At 43.2% G+C, this 21,863-nt stretch overlaps 1 protein-coding gene across 5 annotated transcripts in view; it reads left to right on the top strand.

Annotated features, from left to right (window-relative positions):
- MYO9A (myosin IXA) overlaps positions 1-21,863 on the top strand; it is a 451,053-nt gene that overhangs the window by 269,816 nt on the left and 159,374 nt on the right. The gene's annotated exons all lie outside the window — the stretch shown is intronic.

Raw genomic sequence — 21,863 nt, 5'->3', positions numbered from 1 at the left:
CCTAATCACATCAGCCACGCCATCAGGGGCTCGTTCACCTGCACATCTACCAGCGTGATATGTGCCATCATGTGGCAGCAATGCCCTTCTGCCATGTACGTTGGCCAAACAGGACAGTCTCTACGCAAAAAAATAAATGGACACAAATCTGACATCAGGAATCATAACATTCAAAAACCAGTGGGAGAACACTTCAACCTCTCTAACCATTCAGTGACAGACTTGAGGGTGGCAATTTTGCAACAAAAAAAACTTCAAAAACAGACTCCAAACAAAGACTGCTGAACTCGAATTAATATACAAATTAGATACAATTAACTTATGTTTAAACAGAAACTGGGAATGGTTGGGTCATTACACTAATTGAATCTATTTCCCTGTGTTAAGTTCTCCTCACATCTTCTATGGGTCATCTCAATTATCACTTCAAAGCTTTTTTTCCTCCTTCTGATTATAGCTCATCTCAATTGATTAGACTCTTCCAGTTGGTATGCATACTTCCACCTTTTCATGTTTTCTGTATGTATAAATATCTCCTGTTTGTGTGTTCCATTCTATACATCCGAAGAAGTGAGCTGTAGCCCACAAAAGCTTGTGCTGAAATAAATTTGTTAGTCTCTAAGGTGCCACAAGTACTCCTGTTCTTAGTTCAGAAAAGGGATCCTTAAAACCAACTATAAAAATGGTAATAACCAAGACTATTTTATGTCTCCCATCTGTTCTTTCTGGGTTCTGAAGTACCACCAAACAGTAACTGTGGTGGTGGGCAGTTGCAAGCCCTTCCCATACTAAAGCAGTGCTCCTGTTAGAATATTAAGTTGCAGACTTTTCCATTGAATTTTCCTGTTAAAATTTAATGAAGGGAGTATGAATAGGAAAAGGGACGCTCCTGGGTGAGGGGCTAATAAAAAATTATAAAGATTCCTAGGGCATCTGTAGTTCTGAAACTTTCCATCTTATGTTTGCTTATTAGAAGCTGTGTTCGTTCATGGATGGTTTACTATAATAGAGGGTGAAAAAGAGTGTACAGGATGGATGAGGTAACCCATTATAAAAGGATGAAGTAGCATTTTTATGGCAGTCTAGGAGTAATGAATGCAGAGGCATCTCCAGAAGAAGAGGCAGACTGTTCCCATTTTGATGAATTGTTATAGTGGTAGTTAAATAAGTTAGTAACACTAAAGATCTTTTTCATTATTCAATATGATACCTTGAGACATGAAAGAATTGTCTTATTAAACATTAAAATATAATTTTACTTTTCATGTTGAGGTTTGGATATTTGGGAGGGGAAGTGTTGGAGGGGTCTGGTAAAGCCTGTAGGAATATCTATTGTGAGTAGATACGGATTGTACTATGTGAGAATCAAGCATTTTGGGTCTCCATCTGACTTAAAAGATTGTTGTTGGCATGGAGATGGAAAATCAGAGGGGACACTGGGAAGGGAGGCACAAGGCACAGGGAAAGGTATTTTCAGACTTTGCAGATCAAGCAGTACAAAAACATTTAAAAAGTTATTAATTTGGGAATTTTATAACTGAAATAGCAATAAAAAGGATTCACACTGACAATAACTAAATCCACTCTTACTCCCGCAACTGTTAGTGCTCTAATGTAACAATGATTTTCCACATATCTTTCAAAATCCATAAAATACAAATAAAAAGTATTTGAAAAGATAATGAAAATCAACATTTTTCTCCGTTCCTTAAAATTACTAGTTGGATAGTACCTCACTGCCCCCTAGTTTAGCTTGAGATTCAGGGACGATGTATGGCTACTTCGTGTGCTAATAATGCAGAGCAGTTAAATCACTTCAAAGTCTTAATTTTTTTGCACGAGATGTATTGTGTACAGGTAAGTTAAAAGAAGAAACACAAAAGATTCCTTTTTAAGGTTGAAACATACTAGCATTTCTCAGTGGACTTAGGAACAAACTACCTGATCCCTGTCTGCAACTATGTTCTGATGTTTGTCACTCTTTTTTGCCTCCTTCAGTGGTCCTTTTAAAGGAGGTTTAAATTTTTTTTAATGTTCATGATCAATTTTAAATATAAAAGTACAGCCAGCAAAGGGCATAATATCTAATGCTCCATTGTACCGAATAGAGTTGTCTTGGGGAAAGTAAGAATGAATACAAAATTCCAATGTAATTGTAAGATAAAGTACGAGTATGGAAAATTACATCATGCTTATTAGGTCTAAATATGATATAATATAATACTCAGTGTTGCCAAGATAGGGATTAAGCTACAGTCTGATATCCTGCAATAGTACTTTTCTCTGGGTGTTAAGCCAATGTTTAAAAAACTAAGCCAACCTGTCTCAGCCTATGTCCTGTGACCCAAAGGGGAACCACTAGAGCTGCTTAATCTCTCTCTCACCACAGGACATGTCTGTGAATGTAAACCAGACACGCAATGTATTAGGTAACAAACAGAATGCTAGAAAAACAGCAAGAGGCCATAATTCTGTGTGCACGCTTGCTCTCTCTCACAAAACCAGGGACCACTGAATAGGTCTTAACTGTTAATGATACAAAGGAGTAAAGTGCTGGTCTGAAACCTATAGATTCAGACCAAAAGAGAAGGATTTATTTCCCATACAAACAATTCCAGTGACAGGCATATTACAATGCTGTGTCTGTTTCTCAGATCCAACTATCTTGAATGAAAGATTCTCTCAGACCTGGTAAACATGCAATCAGCGTATAATCAGAATTTTTTTGTGCACCCTACCATAATATATTAATGTTCCCTCTCAGCTCTCCTTACTGTTCTACCTAGCAACAAGGTTCTTGCTCCATCTTTTCATCTACCTTTCTTTGATGTCCTTGGAAGTTCCTGCCCCGGATAAGAGAGAGATGCAATCAAAAGTTTGTTAATTGCACTAGTTTCCTGTCCATACTGGTGCAAGGACAGTCCTAATCAGCCTCACAGAATCCCCTTCCTCATATGCCAGGGAGCAACAATAGGGAGCCTTGATTAGAGTTAGTGCAGAGGGAGTCCATTTCTCCCACCCCAGAGTAACAGCAGTACCATCTTCGTTCATGACTGCGGCACCTAGGCACTGCAGCAGTATAGTGATGCATGTTTTGAAAGGTCCATTTTTTTTAAAATTCATAATCTCCCTTTAAAGTACCTAATTTAAGCAGATCAATTGTATACACACACTTTACAGCAGGCTGAATATTCAAGATTGTCAAGGACACATCTGGCCTTGTTCTTGTGGACTTGACCCTTCATGAGACAAGAAGATTGGTTCATTATAGGAGTTTGATGTGCTCTCTCTTCTGCCCATTCCAGTGTCAGATGAGGCATATCAGTAGTGGTAAAGCATCTGTGTGCACTGATTTGAGCCGCTTCCATTTCAGTATAATAGATAATGAAATTAGTTTTTGCATACCAGAAACTGATTAGCTTTGTCATTCACTCATATGTACAGTGATGTCTTGTAGAAATAGGAAGAACACTGACTTATCCAGTGAATTTTAATAATAGAACTATAACAAGCTTATATCAACTTTAAAATGTGAGCGGAACTACAGAAGCATTTAAAGGAATCTTTACTGAGCAATTTAGATAAATGTCAGCAGGAAAGTGCTAATAGGTATTAGAATGTGCTCTTTTACCTCATCCTTGAAGAGGACGCTTATACTATAGCACGTACAAATGTATGGAAGCAGCTGAATTTCTCTTAAGAGGATATACAGGAAACATGACAGGAATTTAAAACTGGCACCAAATTAAAAGAAAAATCTGGTAACCTATTTATAATCCAGAGATGTTTGCTCATTAGATTTCTACATAATACTGCAGCTAGTTGTCTGCAGCTTCTCGAAGGAGGAGACATTACAGCTTGTTATAATGGGAGCAGATTGAATTTACTGAGTAATAGCCCTTAGATGCATGAATAGACATTGAAGATATCTGGTATTTAGTGCACTGATCTTTTTTGTAGTAATTCAAATGAATTCCTTGAACACTACGCTGAAAAAGTATCTTATACTTTTGTGAAAGGGGGGAAAGAGGACACTCACTGTATAGCCCTATTTTGATATTTTAGTGTTAAGGGATTTCCTGAGGGGAGAGAATCCTAGTGGTGTGTGTGCTTGTGCTTCCAGTGTTGAGTATTTCATTAGAAGCGCCTTCCATCCTTGTATAGAAACTATAGGAAGTAAATCAAAGGCATTGTGGCGGAAGGGGATATTTTCCTTCTTCCTGTGTTCCTATCTGATTTCCTGAAGGGAATAGAAATCTTCATTTCTGCTGTACTCAGAGTATGTAAATTAACTTTGGGGGAGCAGTTAAGTTGCTTAGAGCGCACAATTTTAAAGTGCACTGTGTTTATATAAACCATTAAAATTCCAGAAAGCTGCTTTTCCAGCAGTCATGGAACTTCTCTGTTTATTCTTATGAAATTGTATGAAATACTGAACTGAAGAGAACACATGAGGTTGTTTTCTTCCTGGAGAGAAGGGAAATGCATGCGTACACGCACACACAGGCTTATTGGTTTAAACTGCCAAACAGTGTTTCAGAAACTCATAGGTGAATTCCACAGGCAAATTGTTGGATGATTCAAGATAATAATGCTAATTCATATTTTCACAAATCAATGCCAGCAGACTGAATATAGAAATCTGAAGAGGAGACATTTGTGTAGGCCTGGCTCCTTGCACATCCAGAGTTTCCATTGTGGTCAGTGGGAATTTTGTATGTGTACAGAATGTAGCATCAGCCCAAAGCTTTAGCTGCTGTGGGCATATGCCACAGATGAAGTTATTAGATATAACAGAGAAATAATTAGTAGTGTAAAGGGGATTCTCAGGAAGAGGAGAATATTAGTAAACACTGAAAAATATTTCTAACCTGATAGGCAGCGTGCAGCTGGGTATCAGAAATACAAATTCTCTCATGTCTTTTTGTACCCCCATTTAAACTCTCTGTTTTCAAGCAGTTTTCACATTTTGGTAAATTTGCAGGGAGAAGTGCTTTCTTACCCCCTTCTCCCTTTCTGTCCAGTGCTGAAAATTGGGGTAAAGTTTAGTAAAATTCTTTGTCTATCTGAATTATCCAAAGGGCTTTCATAACTACATCTGCCAGGTTTGAGGAGGGTGGGGCCGGGGAAAGGCATAATATAAAATAATAACTCAATTCTGTATATGTGGAGTTCACCACTTACTCCACAGATTTTAGTGTTCATCATGGCCCTGATTCAGCAAAGCACTTAAACACGTTTTACTTAAAGCACATGCTTAAGCCCCTCCCTATTCAGTAAAGTATGTGCTTGAAAATCAAGGTAAAAAAATCTAGCATATCTATATACAAGGTAACTTGTCTCTTGTAAATTGCATTTTATGAGATGCTTCCATAGTTTGGGAGTAATGGGATACACCTCTCTCCATACAAGTAGGTGCTCAGGTACCATGGTGATGGGTTGCAATTCTAAGAACCCAGATAGGTACAGGTAGACGAACAGCTCTGTAGCTGGAGTTTGGCTTCAGGATGGCCCTCTCTCAGGCACAGGGTCCTTAGCTAAACTCCTTGGTTTAATGGAGATTATATTTTAATGCTCCCCCTCCACCCACCCACACATCTAAGGAGTGAAACTGCTCCTCTTTAGGAGATTACAGTGAGGCCAAAACAAATGGAAAGTTTTGGTTCCTATAGAACTCTGATTCTGTCCTGAGCTTGACAATGGGTTGCCAAATTACCCCTAGCAGCATGAGTGGGGTCAAAGAAACTGGCTTATACCTCAGTCTTATTTGTATACTGAGGATCATATTTCCATATCTCCTCAGACATACAGATTTGCTACCTGCTCCCTGTCTCTTTCGTCTTCTAGGCTTGGTCTGCACTACAAAGTGGGGTCAACGTGTGTCACCTTGCATTGACCTATTTGTGCATGTGCCTATCCAGAAATTTGTCTCCAGACGACAGAAATGACTGTTATGGTGACACAGTAAAACCATTTCCCCAAACAGCGTGGAGTCATGGTTGACCTCCTGAGGTTAACGCAGTGCCAGTGGAGACACTGTATGATCTGAATCGACCCTAACAGTCCTCAAGCAGCTGGCCCACAGCACCCCATTCTCAGTGACAGAGACTGCTCCGGTTACAATCTATCACAGAGACCAGAAGCCCCCCATCCCTAAAATCTTCCCATGTAGTTTTGAAACACCTTTTCCTGATTGCCCAGCTTGGGAAGCACACCTAGTACTGCTTCCTTATAGTGTGTAACACCCAACCAACCATGCCAGCTCCACACACTAAACTTGCTCCTGCCTTGAGTGGACAGGAGGTGTTGGATCTCTTGGGTTTGTGAGAAGAGGCTGTGCAAGCATAGCTATGGAACAGCCATAAAAATGTGGGCATTTACAGACAGATTGCATGGAGGATGCAGGCAAAGGGATACAACAGGGCCCAACATCAGTGCTGCATGAAAGTGAAGAAACTTCACCAGGCATGCAACCAGACCAAGGGTCATGACAATCAATCTGGTTTCAAGCCACAGACCTGCTGCTTTTACCATGGGCTGCATGCCATACTGGGTGGTGACCCCACCAGCACCCTTCTAAATCTGTATTTAATCACCATTATGTAAGTGGTCTGGTTGTTCAGAGGTGCAGGATCACTCCAGCTCCCATTGTAGTCAACCAGTCTGCCCTTAGGAAATTTTAGTCTTAATTTGTATTAAACCTTACTGAGGTTAAGGAATAGTCCCCAGTACAAGAGCACGCCAATCCCAATTGGGCCCTTTGGGCACTGGCGTAATATAAATATTTAGTATTCCTAAGGTTCTGTTTGCTTTTCAGTACCCACAATATATAGCCATACGGAGGTCTTGTTGTCACTATGCATGGGATTCTGTTGCTCTTTAATCTTCAAAATAAGTAGTTCCATGAATTCCCCCTTCTTTCCCCCCCTCACCTTATTTGTCAATCTTATTTCTCTCATCGTCAGTTGGAAAAACTTACAGATTCTTTTTTATCTTAAGACTTGTCATACAGTAAGCTGTTTCTCATGTATTGAGTTAGTAAACAATATAAGCACTGAATCTAATAGGGCTAACAGACTGCACACTTGGGAACTTTTTTCTCCCAGTAGATCATGTGAAAATATCTATAAAAGGTTAGCTGGGCCTCTGCCAAGAAGGCAGGTCACTGAATAAGAGCTCTGAGAATGCTGTTGTTTTAAATGGCATTTCGGCAACAATGATGCTGTTTGAAATGGCACTTGAGGGGGAGAAAACCGAATCAGCAGAATGAAAAGCAAGGGTTTCTTTCAGATATGAGGGCGTCCCTCACCGTTCGTCTTGCAAAATCATCTGTGTACGGAAGCATGGTTGCTGATTTTATAAAATGCCATATGCGGCAACAAAGGAGGTCTGAATGTCTGAGAGCAGAACTGAATTGAAAGATTGGACCTTCATTTTATTTAGCGAGAGAATGTATTTAACAACCATGTTTTCCCCCCATGGCTTTCCTCTTTGGCTTTATTTATGGCCTGGGAGAGAAGTTATATTTAGCAACAGTTCATTTATTTAATTCCCCATTGAGAACCCCCTCCCTTCTGACAACAAAGTTACTATATGACCATGGGGGCTGGGAGGGGCAGAGCCCGACCCCTGCTGCCCCCAGAGAGGAGAGAGAGGAGGCTGCAGCCTGAGTTCTGCTGCCCCAGGTGGGGGGAAAAGTGGTCGCATCCTGAACCCTGCCGCCCTGGGTGGGGATGGGGCTTGGGCTCAGCCTTCAGCTCCAGGTCCTAGCAAGTCTAATGCTGGCCCTGGTGACCCCATTAAAATGGAGTCATGACCCACTTTGAGGTCTTGACCCACAGTTTGAGAACTGCTGCATTAGAGTTATAAGAATGTGTTTAATGTTTAGAATTCATGAAATGCTTGTAAATTGCTGCATGCATTAATCTCACTTATAATATCTGTGTCTTTTTGTCGTGGAGTAGATGTACTCTGTACAGGATGCTGGGTTGTGGGGAAGCAAATGGCCTAGTAACTATTGTTGACCAATCAAATGGCCTAGTAACTATTATTGTTACAGCTGCCCCTGCTCTCAGGGCAGCATGGCCTAGCGGCTGGAGCCCTCAGGGCTGTCCTTGGGCAGTCGTGTCCGCCGTATGGTGCCAGCATCCAGCAGTAGGTGCAGGGCTTGTCGGAGGTCCCGAGCCCACCCCTCTCCACTGAGTCCCAACCCAGGCCCTTGTGAAACCAGTGGTCTGGATTCAGGCTCAGTTTCCCATTTCAACCTTCACATTCCCTGGGCCATTTCCTACCTTTAATTCCTGCTCAGTCAGTTCCCTTGGGAGTAGCAACCTCCCGCTCCTCTCATTCTCCACAGTCAAGGGGAGTTCTAGCTTGGATTCCGCATCTTCAGCCTCTGCAGTCTGGAGCACTCTGGTTGGAACCTGCAGCATACATCTGCTCTCCTCCTAAGCCAAACTGAGCCGAGTTGCTCCGTTTTATATCCTGTTTCCAATTAGAGTATGCTCAGCAGAGGTGAGGGGGCATGCCCTTTTCAGCCCACAGTGTGTGATTAATCCTAGTGGGCCAGTGCAGGGTGGATACACCCTGTCACACCCATGCTATAAAGTAATATTTAAACGTGTGCCCTGAAACTGTAAACCCCCAAAGTCAGAAGAGAAGCATTATGAAGTGTAAACTACTAGTTTGCCACAGCAAGTGTTATCTCCTGACCAACAAAGGCCCATGGACACCAGACAACTATTGTGAAACATCAGAGTACAATAGACTTTGATTGCTCCCCCACCACACACCCATGAAGAGGAGATGTATATGAGGATTTGTCTCATCAGCTTGAACTTTGGAGGAAGGGAATAAAAATTGCTGGCAGGAAGAAACTGGATCTCTGCTGTTTGGACTTGGAGAGAGCAAGATTTCTAAGGGCTTGGCTACACTTGTGAGTTACAGCGTGTTAAAGGAGCCCCGGGCGCACTAGCTCACTACCCGTCCACACTGGGAAGGCATATAGAGCGCTCTGACTCTAAGGCTAGAGTGCTCCTCGTACTCCACCTCGGTGAGTAGAATAACATTTGATGCGCCCCTACTGGAGTGCCCCCACATCAATGTGAATGAGGTGTTGCATTACTGCACTCTGATCAGCCTCCGGAAATGTCCCATAATCCCCTTAAGTCAAGTGGCCACTCTTGTCATTGTTTTGGATGCCCTTTGAAAGCTCCATTTCTGACAGCCAGCATGCTTATCTGCTCTGAGACAAAGCAACCATTACTATGGAATGCTGTGTGAGAGAGAGAGAGAGGTGCAAGGGTGAAGGGGAGGTCTGCTTCTGTCTGAATTTACAAGACAGCATGCTGACATGCTCTCAGCCCCCCAAAAACCCACACTCTCTCCCCCTACATGCACACAACACGCTCCCTGTCACACTCCACCCTGCTCCCCATTTGAAAAGCACGTTGCAGCCACTTGCATGCTGGGATAGCTACCACAATGTTCTGCTCTCTGTGGCCATTGCAAGAGCTGCTAATGTGGCCATGCCAGTGCGGACAGATTACAGTGCTTTCCCTACTGCGCTCTACGGAGGCTGGTTTAACTCAAAGTGCTCTACATCTGCAAGTGTAACTGTGCCCTAAGCATAAGCAGGAGATCCCCAGGGCTTAGCCTGGGTTAATCTTAAAGGATTTATAAAGCTTGCATATTACAGCAGCTTATGTTACCTTTTGGAACCAAAGACTGTAACTCATTTTTATGTGTATGTTTGCTTGCTTTAATCTTGTAAAAAAAACACTTATTTGTTTTTCTTAGTTCCTAAATCTTTACTTAATTTTTATAAGATTAACTACAAGCATCATATTTGGTGTAAGATCTAAGGTACAATTGACCTGGGGTAAGTGATTAGTCCTTTGGGACTGGGAGTAACCAGAATGCTGCTGTCATTTTTGGCATAAGAGACTATCTGTTACAAGGCAGGCAAGATAGACCGGAGTACCCAAGGGGACTGTCTGTGGTTGCATGTTTAGGCTGTTATAGTGCCTGAGGAGTTCACACTCGATACATGGGTTGATGGAGTGTAAGTATAGGACTGACAACCAGTTTGGGGTTTGTGTCCTGCTTCTAAACAGCTTGCCCTGAGGTTGGTACTCTTGCTCCTGAGCCACTCCAGGCGCATGTCAGTATTGACATCAATGAAGCTCAGTGCAGGGATCTACCTGACCTCCTCTTATTTCAGAGGAAGGGCCAGAATCTGGAAAGTTAAGGGGATATCAGCACTTGGTGCCATTATAGAAAAGGAAATCTCAGTTCTTCTTTGAGAGATGTCTCTGTGGGTGCTCCACTCTAGGTGTCGGTGCGCCCCTGCGCCGTTGATTGGAGATTTCTGGAGCAGTACTCATAGCGGCCATGCATGCTCAGAGCCTGGCCCCCACTCTGAGTATACCTGTAGTGAGCATGCGCGGCCGGTTCCCTCAGTTCCTTCTCTACCGTCCCCGGCTTGAGACGGAGCTCAGCAGACTTCTGAAAGAATTTCTTTCCTCATCTTAAAATAACTTGTGGTTAGACAGTTTCTTGTTAGTTAGTGTTACCTAACATTTTTTCTACTGTTTTAAAAAAAATAAAAAAATTTTTTGTTCTCTCAGCCGCTTCAAATATGCCTCCCTCCACAGGCTTTAAGCGCTGCTCCTCCTGTAAGGACGCTATCCCTCTCTCTGATGGACATTCACAGTGCATAAAATGTTTGGGGGAGACCCATATTCCCCAAAAATGTGCTCACTGCACTAAACTAAGCTCCAGAGCGAGAGAGGACAGAGAGATAAAACTCACTTATTTTACTTCAGAAATCCCTAGGGTCCGCTTCAGACCCTGGCGTGGACTCTGCCTCCACTCACCAACACAGCTCTCCCACTTTTAAAAAGCAGAAGAAAGCAGCTAAACGAGAACACCTTCACTCAAAGTCAAAAGAAGCCCTTAGACACAAACCTTCTCCGGTCAGATCCACAGTCTCCTTACCAGTGCTCTCCCACCTGAGGACTTTTGACGAGCCAGGCTCCTCCGGCACTGCGCTAAACCCACCTGTGCTTTCGGCGGCAGCGCGAGGCTCCGGTGCCAAGGCAACAGGCTTTCAGTTGCCTGCCTTGATTATGGCACCTATTGGCACCGCGATGAATGCGGCACCGACAAATCAGGCCTCCTCTCAGGCACCGCAACCTGCTATTAATAGCATGGCACTGGCACTAACAACGCTACTTGGCATGGAGCCAAGACTAAGAACTCCGGTGCCAGCCCAGGTTCCCTCACAGCAGTTCTATCAGCCTTCACCTTCAGCTGCCTCAGCTCTGCCGTTTACCCAGTCAAGTGACCTCCTAGTGTCACCTACGCTGCGATAGCCCTTTCTTAAAGACTGCTTGTCCCTGACAAATGATTCAGGGTCTAAACAGCCTTCCTCCAGTGAGGAGGAGTCTGAACTACAGGGTGATGTTTCTGTACAATCAGAATTCCATCCTCGGAGTCCTGTCACCCGTGGACACAGGAAAATTGTCTCAGACCACCCTCGAGACCCTGCCTCCTGGTGTGTTAACCCCTGGATGGCACCACCTATGCCTTTTCCACCACCATGGCAGTATTGGGCCCCATGGGCATCTTTCCCTCGGCAGCACACCCGCTATTCTAATCAGACAAGACGCGAACGTCCAAATCATACGACTCACTTCGCGGCACCCTCCCATTCTCAGGATCAATTAACTCCTGCTCCTGACCCAGTACTAACTGAAGTACCAACTGAAGCAATGCCTGAAGAAGCTTTACTTCCCTCCCCTCCACTGCCCTCAGACGATTTTTCGAAATTCCAGGATCTCTTTAAAAGGGTTGCCAGTGAGCTTAGGACCAATCTAGAGGAAGTACCGGACCAACAACATGAGTTAACGGACATCCTGCAACCCTCTTCTTCATCCAGACTGGCATTACCAATTAATGCAGCCCTTCTGGAACCTGCTAAATCCATCTGGCAGGCTCTAGCCACAAGCCAGCCTACCTGCAAACAAGCGGACCGTAAATACTTCATTCCCTCAAAGGGCTCTGAATTCCTTTTCTCACATCCTGCGCCAAACTCATTGGTAGTGGACGCAGCCAATCAAAGGAACAAACAACAGTATTTCCGCCATACCCCAGCCAACAAGGAAGGCAAACGCCTAGACCTGCTGGGTCGCAAGGTGTATGCCTCTTCAACTTTACAATTTTGAATTGCCAATTATACCGCAATTCTAGCAAAGTACGACCATAGAAACTATAACAAGTTCATGGACTTTATTGAACACATTACAGACTACAAGAAACAACAGTTTACAGCTTTAGTTTCTGAGGGCCAAATCATATCACGCACGGCTCTTCAAGCAGCTGTGGATTCAGCCAATACCACAGCAAGATCCACCGCTACGGCGGTGGTAATGCGCCGAGGTTCATGGCTTTCCTCTTCCCTCTTTCCTCGTGAGGTTCAGAGCACCATAGAGAATTTCCCTTTTGATGATGATAAACTCTTTGCTTCCACCACTAATGAGGTGCTCCACTCAATGAAGGACTCAAGGGCAACTCTTCGGTCCTTAGGTATCCAAACCCTTACAACCAGAAGGTGACAGTACAGATATCAACCTTACCACCGTCCATGCTACCCCTCATATACTCGGTATTTCCCAAGATCTCAGGATCAATAACACCACCACCAACGCCAGAGATCCAGATACCAGCGGCGTCGCCCCAATTCCTCCGGGATGCCCCAACTTCCTCCAACTAATAAGCAGATTTGAACCTTTGGTCGAGGGTCTCGTAAACATCGTCCCAACTTCAGCATATGGACTGCCTGCAACTATCTTTGGACACCGCCTACAGTCATTTTTACACCAATGGCAGAATATTACCACCGACAAGTGGGTTCTAGAGGTCATCACAACTGGGTATTCTATCCCCTTCCTCTCCTTACCTTCCACCCACCCACCCTCCCTCTCCCTCTTCAGGGACACCTTTCACGAGCCACACCTCCAGCAAGAAGTACAACATCTCCTTCACCTGGGTGCGATCGAACTCGTGCCCGAATGCCACAAGGGGAAAGGATTCTACTCCCCTTATTTCTTAACAGAAAAGAAAACTGGAGGATGGCGACTGATCCTCGACCTCAGGAGGCTCAACAAATTTGTCAAAAAGCAAAAGTTCAAGATGGTTACTCTCACCACCATAATTCCAGCCCTGGAGCAGGGTGATTGGTTTTCAGCCCTTGACCTACAAGACACCTACTTTCACGTCACTGTCCACCCAGCCCACAGACGTTATCTTGGTTTTACCCTTGGCTCAATGCATTTCCAATACAGAGTTCTGCCATTTGGCCTTTCCACTGCCCCTCGAGTTTTCTCCAAGCTCCTAGCGGTAGTCACGGCCTACCTCAGGAAAAAAGGAGTCATAATATTCCCTTACCTAGACGATTGCCTCCTGAAGGCCTCCACATTTGACGAGGCCCTCCGCTTCACACAACTCACCATTGAGTGCTTCCAATCCCTGGGCCTGCAAATAAACGAAAACAAATCCACAGTAAGTCCTACCCAGCACCTGGAGTTTATAGGAGCGAGCCTCGACTCCACAACCGGACTGGCATCTCTCCCACCCGACCGATTCAATACCATAAAACTGCTGGCTACAATGCTTCGCAACAGCCCTCGGGTCACCCCCCAAGACTGCCTCCAACTACTAAGGCACATGTCCTCGTGCGCTTTCGTGGTCCAGAACGCACTTCTCCACATGAGGTGCTTCCAAGCTTGGCTGGCCATGGTTTACAAACCAAACGTGCACTCACTAAACAAACACTTGGCCATACCTTACCGAGTCAAAGACTGACTCATATGGTGGACAGTCCCCTACAACCTCTGCTCTGGAGTCCCTTTCCTCCGGACCCCCCCAACTGTGATGTTGGCGACCGATGCATCCCTCACGGGCTGGGGGGCCCACATCGCTCACCAAACAGTCCATGAGCTATGGTCTTATTCCGAGACCTCCCTGCACATAAAGGTTTTAGAACTTCGAGCTGTACAGAATGCCTGCCGCTGCTTCCTTCCACTAATCAAGAATCAGCATGTACGCATAATGACAGACAACATTGCCTGCATGTTCTACGTAAACAGACAAAGAGGGTCTTGTTCCCACTCTCTTTGCTCAGAGGCCATAAAACTCTGGAATTGGTGCCTTGCGAACCACATCCGCATATCAGCTGCTTATCTCCCAGGGGTGATGAACACCACTGCCGACGAGTTAAGCAGACGTTTCCCTTCGGAGCACAAATGGGAGATAGACAAGGAAATCATTCACAACATATTTTGAACTTGGGGTCACCCAACCGTAGATCTCTCTGCAACCGCGAAAAACACGAAATGCCTCAATTTCTGCTCCAGGGCGGGACTGGGCAAACACTCCCTCGGAGACGCATTTATGATCTCCTGGCACCGGGACTTCGCTTATGCTTTTCCCCCAATACCATTGCTCAACAGGGTCCTCATAAAGATACGAACAGATCTTGCCAGGGTGATCTTGATCGCACCTTCATGGCCAAAACAACTGTGGTTCCCTTTCCTCACCAGAATGTCAATTCAACCACCAATCTCCCTGCCTCTCATCTCGAACCTCTAATCACAGCAACACGGCCAGCTTCTTCACCCCGATCTCTCCATGCTTCATCTCAAAGCCTGGTACCTGCATGGTTCTCCCAACGAGAACTAGACTGTTCCGAGCAAGTTCAGAGGATACTTCTACACAGCAGAACACAATCCATCCATGCCACCTATCTCCGAAAGTGGAAATGATTCACAAAATGATGCTCAACCAAACAACTGTCTCCTACCTCTGCACCTTTTCCATGCATACTCGATTATCTATTGGACATTAAGCAATCCAGCCTTTCCTTCAGCTCCATCAGAGTCCACTTAGCTGCCATCACAACCTTTCATGGTACAGTTGACGATACCTCGGTCTTTGCTCATCCCATCACCAAGCGTTTCCTGAAGGGACTCCAAACCCTATATCCAGACATTAAGCCACCCACCCCTCCATGGGATCTTCACGTAGTATTGTCCTGTTTAACTCATCAACCCTTTGAGCCCTTAGCCACTGCTCCCTCTTGCACCTCTCGATGAAAACAGCCTTTTTGGTGGCCATTACTTCTACCAGACGAGCAAGCGAGATAGCAGCCCTTATGGCAGATCCACCATATACCCTCTTCTTCAAGGACAAAGTTACTGTACGCCTACACCCAAAATTCCTTCCAAAAGTTTACGTTTCATTTCGCATCAATGAACCAATACATCTACCAACTTTCTTTCCGAAACCACATGCAAACTCCGTCGAAGCCACAGTGCATACACTTGATGTGCGCAGGGCCTTATCCTTTTATTTGGACAGAACCAAACCCTTCAGAAACTCTCCTAGACTCTTTGTTTCCATCGCGGAGCGCTCCAAAAGCATGGCTATCTCTACCTAGAGAATTTCAAACTGGATCTCCGATTGCATACGACTCTGCTATCAGATAAAGAACATTACACCTCCAGCATTGATCAGAACACATTCCACTAGATCTGTGTCTACCTCTGTAGCCTTCTTACGTAAAGTACCCTCGTCTGATATTTGTAGAGCAGCCACTTGGTCCTCCCAGCACACATTCGTCAAACACTGTGCCCTTATTCAGGTCCCTCTCTCTGACACTCAATTAGGCAGGGCAGTATTATCTACTGCATTCCTGCCAGACCCGAAGTCCGTACCTCCTTGAGATACACTGCTTCGAAGTCACCTAGAGTGAAGCACCCACAGAGACATCTCTCGAAGAAGAAGAGGTGGTTACTCACCTTGTGCAGTAACTGACGTTATTCGAGATGAGTGTCCATGTGGGTGCTCCACTACCCACCCTCCTCCCCTCTACTTCGGAGTTGGGGTAGCCTCCGTTGTAGAGAAGGAACCGAGGGAACTGGCCGCACATGCTCACTACAGGTATACTCAGAGCGGGAGACAGGCTCTGAGCATGCGAGGCCGCTACGAGTACTGTTGCAGAAATCTCCGATCAAAGGCACAGGGGCGCACCAACACCTAGAGTGGAGCACCCACAGGGACACTCATCTCGAAGAACGTCAGTTACTGCACAAGATGAGTAACCTCCTCTTTTGTTTGAGCAAAAGATGCTCATGTACAAGTTCAAATACAAATCAGAATGTTACTGTTGACAACTGAGGGAGAATTATATGACAGTATGATAGCACAGGCGAAAACTGAGGTTAAAATAATAATAAATTAAAAAAAAAAAGAGACTTTCTTCCCTAGTCTATTTCTAAAAGTTACTGAATGCAGACTAGGAACTTTCTTGGGTACATTCACATGTTCAGGGGTAGGTTCATGGAGACAAAACTCTTATGGAAATATGGGAACCCACTTTTTTGGTGTTCAAAGGAGTAAAATTTAAGTGACTAAACTGCTGCATGAAATAGTCTCTCTTTTTGGGTAGATTTACAAAAGGAGTATTGGAAGGGTGAGAAAAACCTGGGTATTTGACTAGGAAGTTATCAGGGATTTAGAGAGGATGTTGTAAGGCTCCTGTAACCTTGCTTCCAAATAGATTTGACTTCTTATAATATTACACATGAAAAGCTATGTTAAAAGAATATGAAGGTTGCAAAATCAAGCACTCAAGTTAGGAAATGTCAGAATTCAGGTTACTTGTACGGTCTTAATTTTTCCCCTTTGTTCATATGTATTGTTAGTCTCTAATTACCTTTATGTAGTATTTTTCCCCCAGAACCCTTTTCTCATTCAGTGCATATAATGGGTGGTATGAAGTTAATGAACAACTATTCAAAATTTTGTTTTATCCTCATTGGTCTATGTGTAGTCTTAGGCCTTATTTACTGATAGCAATAGCAGGTTATCATACTCTGTGTGGACCAGCACTAGAGGATGATGGGACGTTGTGTGAGTGGGTTTCACAAATATTTGCTAACAGCAGAGGTGTGGTGAGATTCAGGAATCTTGGGTTCCATTCCACTCCAGGCTCTGGAGGGGAGTGTGCACTATTGAGCACAGACTCATCTCCTCATTTTTCCCAAGCTTGACCCCTTATGAGCCCTCCTCTTCAACTTGTCCCAGTCCTAGTCCTATCTCTTCTCTATCTCTGGCTCCTTGCTTCATTCCCATTCTCCCATTCTTCACTCCTCAGTCATCTCATCCCATTCTCCTTGCCCAGCCAGTCCCAATTCCCTACTGCTGACTTCTTGTCCAATCTGCATCTCCCCTCCCATCACTGGTTCTCAGTCTCCTTCCATGGTGTCCTCATCTAATCTGTTTCCCGCCCCACTGGTTTGAAGTTCATCTCCTTGTCCTCTCATTCCATATTGTAAATGTATTTTTCTTTTAGATAATTAAAACATAACATTTGCTGTAATATCAAAGTGCTGAATTAATCTAGATGTGAACATTTTCACTGTACCCATCCTTTGTATATCACAACGGTGGTTACTTTCTCTAGTCTGTGCATGTTGGTAGCACAGAGAATCCAATCTTTTGTATCATTAGCAACATTCATTTGCACCACCAATTTAAATGGAATCATGCAGGGGAAGTTCAGTTATTAATTCAGCTAGAAAAGAATATTGAAATTTGTAATGCCTGTATTTAGAAAGATTGCTTAAGAATGTGGAGTCAATAGGAATTAAGCATATGCTTCAACTTAAATATGTATTTTAAATGCTTTATTTCCTGGGGAATGACTTACACACTTTGTTAGGTGCTTTCCTGAATAGAAGGCTTATAATTGTAATGAGACAAACCTAAATGTGACACACAACTTGTGTAGTTGAAATGAAGAAATTCTTCTGACTCATTGAACTTCCTTGACTCTGCCATCCTTCGATTATGTTGTTACCCCTAATACATAAATGGCTGTGATGAATGGATTAAAAATAATAATAAGACCAACAAAAAGTGATGAATTGTAGTACAGTTCTACTTTTAGTCCTTCTGGATTTCAGAAATCTTGTGGAGTATAATGGAATCTTTCATCTATCTCCATGTAGCATACAGTAATACATTTAGAACATCTGACATTAATAAGTGATAAAGTAAAAAAAAGAAATGGAAACTTGTTCTCCAAGCAAATTCCAAAAATCCTGTAGGCAAATCTTGTTTAATCACACTGCTGAAAGAGCAGCAGCAATCTTTCCTCCTTTTAAATAAAAGCCTCATTATATTGTATAGTTTACTATCTTATTATGGGGAAGAGGGAAAGTTTGTTCTAAATGTCATTACTCTCTTTACATGAACTGAGTGAAATTGAGTGAGGTATTATGGATTAGGACTGATCCCGAAGGCAGTTATGTAAATAGAGAGCCTGATTCATAAAAAATGTGCTCATTTCCATTCTGATACTTTTGAGCCTGTACTGTATCTAAGAGTTAGTGTTTTCCCTCATGCTGCAATCCACTTGAGATTTTCCTGTTAGAAAAACTACTGCTGTGTGATGTACCCATACCGTTCATGGCCACAGTTAGTAATCCATCTGGGTTTGTTGTGGTTCTCCCTCTTTTGACATTTGATTCATTTTTCATATACAGTGGGGAAAATTGACATGAAAAGGTGTGTGTGTATGGGACAACAAAACAGTGGCTTTAAAATGGAAGAATTTCCTAGCAAAGTTATGCGGCCTAGTAGATTAAAGTCAGAGGTTCTCCACTAAGAGGTTGGTTATCCTTCTAAAGACTCACAGGACATATCTTCCATAAAATTTAGAAATAGCTGTAGCTTCCGGACTAATGGGCAAATATATGGCCACATCCCATTTTTATGTAAAATATATGCAGTTCTTTCTAATAGACTTGTATGCATGAGTGTGTCTGCATACAAAAGTAACCTCTATTCCAAAAATTGGCAGTGAAGTCTGTAAATTGCATCATTTACAACTATTTGTCTTCCCAGTACAGAACTTCCTTTACCCATGCATCATTGATGCTCTGTAGGAGGGTGTCTCTTTCTCTGCTTCATCCTTGGCATACTTTAGAAGAGTGTGTAAGAACTTTTCTTCAATTCTTTGCATCTCACAAGGCCCACAGAGAACAAATCAGAAATTTTTGCAAAACCCCAGCCTCTGCCTGCTTCTGAGAAATATATAGGGCCAAATCTGCTCTCATTTACACCAATACAAATCTAATGTAACTGCATTGCTGTCAGTGGAGTTACTCTTGATTTAAGACTGTATAATTGAGAACAAAATTTGTCTGATAAGGAGCAATAAAATTGAAAACTAAATTCTTGTTTCATTTTTCACTAACACATTTTCTGGCATATTTACACACTTCTGTGCCAGGAGCTTTCTACCAGTTCACTTATAAACCTGTAGAACCCAAGACTCCTAGAAGTTCAGGTAGAAAACTTCATGATCTAGGTCCACAAATGACGGTATTCTATGGTGCCTGGGTCCTAGAGGATAACAGAGACAGTACTCTTCTATGTGCCTGCTAAGCTGCACAGTAACAGGGCTCATCTTGGGAGAAAAGGCGCAGCCTTCTTGTGCCCTTCCTCTATTTCATTTTCACAGGACTTAGGTAACATGGCTGTGGTAGAGTTACTACATACTTAACTATGCCATTATTAGGTTTACAAGGGAGGGAAAAGGTGGGCAAAGGAAGAGAAGGAGTTCTGTGCACCTCATATGGTCTGCAGTAGGAGGAAACTTCACCTTTCACTCTAAAATAGACAAGGCTAAAGTAAGGCTACTCCAGAACAAATCTTTGTAACAGTAAGAAATGTTATGTCATCTTGGTCACCATCTCTGATTTCCTCCATCAATTTGTCTTGGGAGGGACATGATACGGTGTAGTTCAGCATTAGTGAACTGGCTTCCAACGTTAGCAGATTCAGTAAAATGAGGCAGAAGACAGGGTTACCAAAATCTATCTTGAAAACACTTCAATATGTTTAAATATTTCTGAGTAATATTTGGAAAATTCATGGCAAAAAAAAACTGGTACAAAACTGAATTTTCAGTAAAGAGTATATACTTTGCTTAGAAAATGTAAAGCTCTGTTTATAGGATTCTTGATAAACTAACTGTTAAACCAATCAGGTTCCAAAATAAATGTTAAACTCTTGGATTGTGCTAAGATGGGAGCATAGAAAGAGCTGGTCTTCAGTACAGCAAATTTCCTTCACTTTCACTGCTTGTATTTTTTGTCATACACAAAGTTTTGGAAGTGAGTAATCATTTATTTTGGCATTGGCAAGTCATTCTTTTTGCTTGACATTTTTTAATTTTTCTTTTTGCTTATGAGATAGTTGTGGTATATTGCCATTTAGCAAAAGATAGCCAAGGCAGGATTTGTTACTTGCTGTATTGTACAGACTCACACACATTTGCATATTTGGGGCCATCCTCAGATTTACCCATTTTGAGTATCTGGAGGTGATGTTCTTGATTTCATACATGCCATCTGGTGAGTGAAGGGGGCCCTGGCTGACTGGAAGTAAGGGTTCAGAGTTGGCCCAAGAGCACATGGCTATGGTGAAAGATATTGGTATAAAATACTCAAGAAAAAAAACAGGTAGCTTCCATTGAAACAGTAGTGAAAATCCAGTGATCCTTCTTATTTTGATTACTGTCTTGGTGAAATGAGGCCACTCTTGTAAAGCACCCTGGCTGGAGTTGGGTTGAGTGAAAGTGAGTTTTTTATCCTTGCAAACTTTTGGACATAGATCTCTGTGTAGAGAACAGGAGGAATCACAGAATATCAGGGTTGGAAGGGACCTCAGGAAGTCATCTAGTCCAACCCCCTGCTCAAGTAGGACCAATCCCCGGACAGATCTTTACCCCAGTTCCCTAAATGGCCCCCTCAAGGACTGAGCTCACAACCCTGGGTTTAGCAGGCCAATGCTCAAACCACTGAGCTATGCCTCCCCCACCAGGAAGGTAGGAAGGATGGATGACACAGGCAAACAGTAAATTCTTTGAATAACTTCTCTCTCCTATCTGTTAAATTGAGACAGAACTTTCATTGCCTGCGTGAAAAAAAATATATCCCATTTATGCTCAGTGCTGTATTCTGAAAGTTCACTCAGTGTGAAGCATTGCAGTGCTGTGTATAACTAGCAATTACAGTTGTAGTTTAAGGCTTTTGATTGAAATGGGCGTTTCTGACTCTCCTGTTGATGTGAGAGACTGTCTCCATCACCAGAAGAGCTTGATATTCTTTCTAACCTGCACCATAGCTAAAAACAGCTCTGAGTTAATGCCACCGTCGCCAATCGCTTCATAACATTTAAAGTAATTAACATATATAGCAGCCTTTGAGTAAATGGCAAGGTAATAATTCAAGCCAAGGAATTGTAAACTGAGGGCCAAAATAGCTTCAGCAGGTTGTTAATGTCAGTAGGACCTCAGCATGTGAATTATCGGCTTCTTTCCTGCCCAGTGCCTAAGTGTCTGTTTCAGAGAGCATATGTTTTTGGAAAAAACAAACTACATATTGATATCTTACTACTTTCTTGCTTTTTAACCACTGTCAGTCAAGTGAAATCCCTTGTGACATGGATGAAAGAACATCACGACTTGGATGGTATTTCTAATGAAGTATTGTTCTTTATTCTGTGATTGCTGTTTGAACAGCAGTAAACCTGCATATGGCTGTGTCTACTCTGCAGGTCAGTGTTGGTAGCATATAGAGTATGTATAACTAGATGCTGCAGTGAAAAGCAAGCAGTGTCCACACTGGCTCCCTGCTGCTAGAGTCTCTCCCAGTGGTGGGGAAAGGCTCCAGCAGCAGGAAGGCAGCAGGATGCTACACGGTTAAAAATAGCAATGCAGATAGGGGAGG

Source organism: Chelonoidis abingdonii, chromosome 9, assembly GCF_003597395.2.
Source record: "Chelonoidis abingdonii isolate Lonesome George chromosome 9, CheloAbing_2.0, whole genome shotgun sequence".
Classification (NCBI taxonomy): Eukaryota; Metazoa; Chordata; order Testudines; family Testudinidae; genus Chelonoidis; species Chelonoidis abingdonii.
The sequence above is the reverse complement of the archived record's forward strand: the minus strand, read 5'-3'. Positions and strand labels throughout refer to the sequence as shown.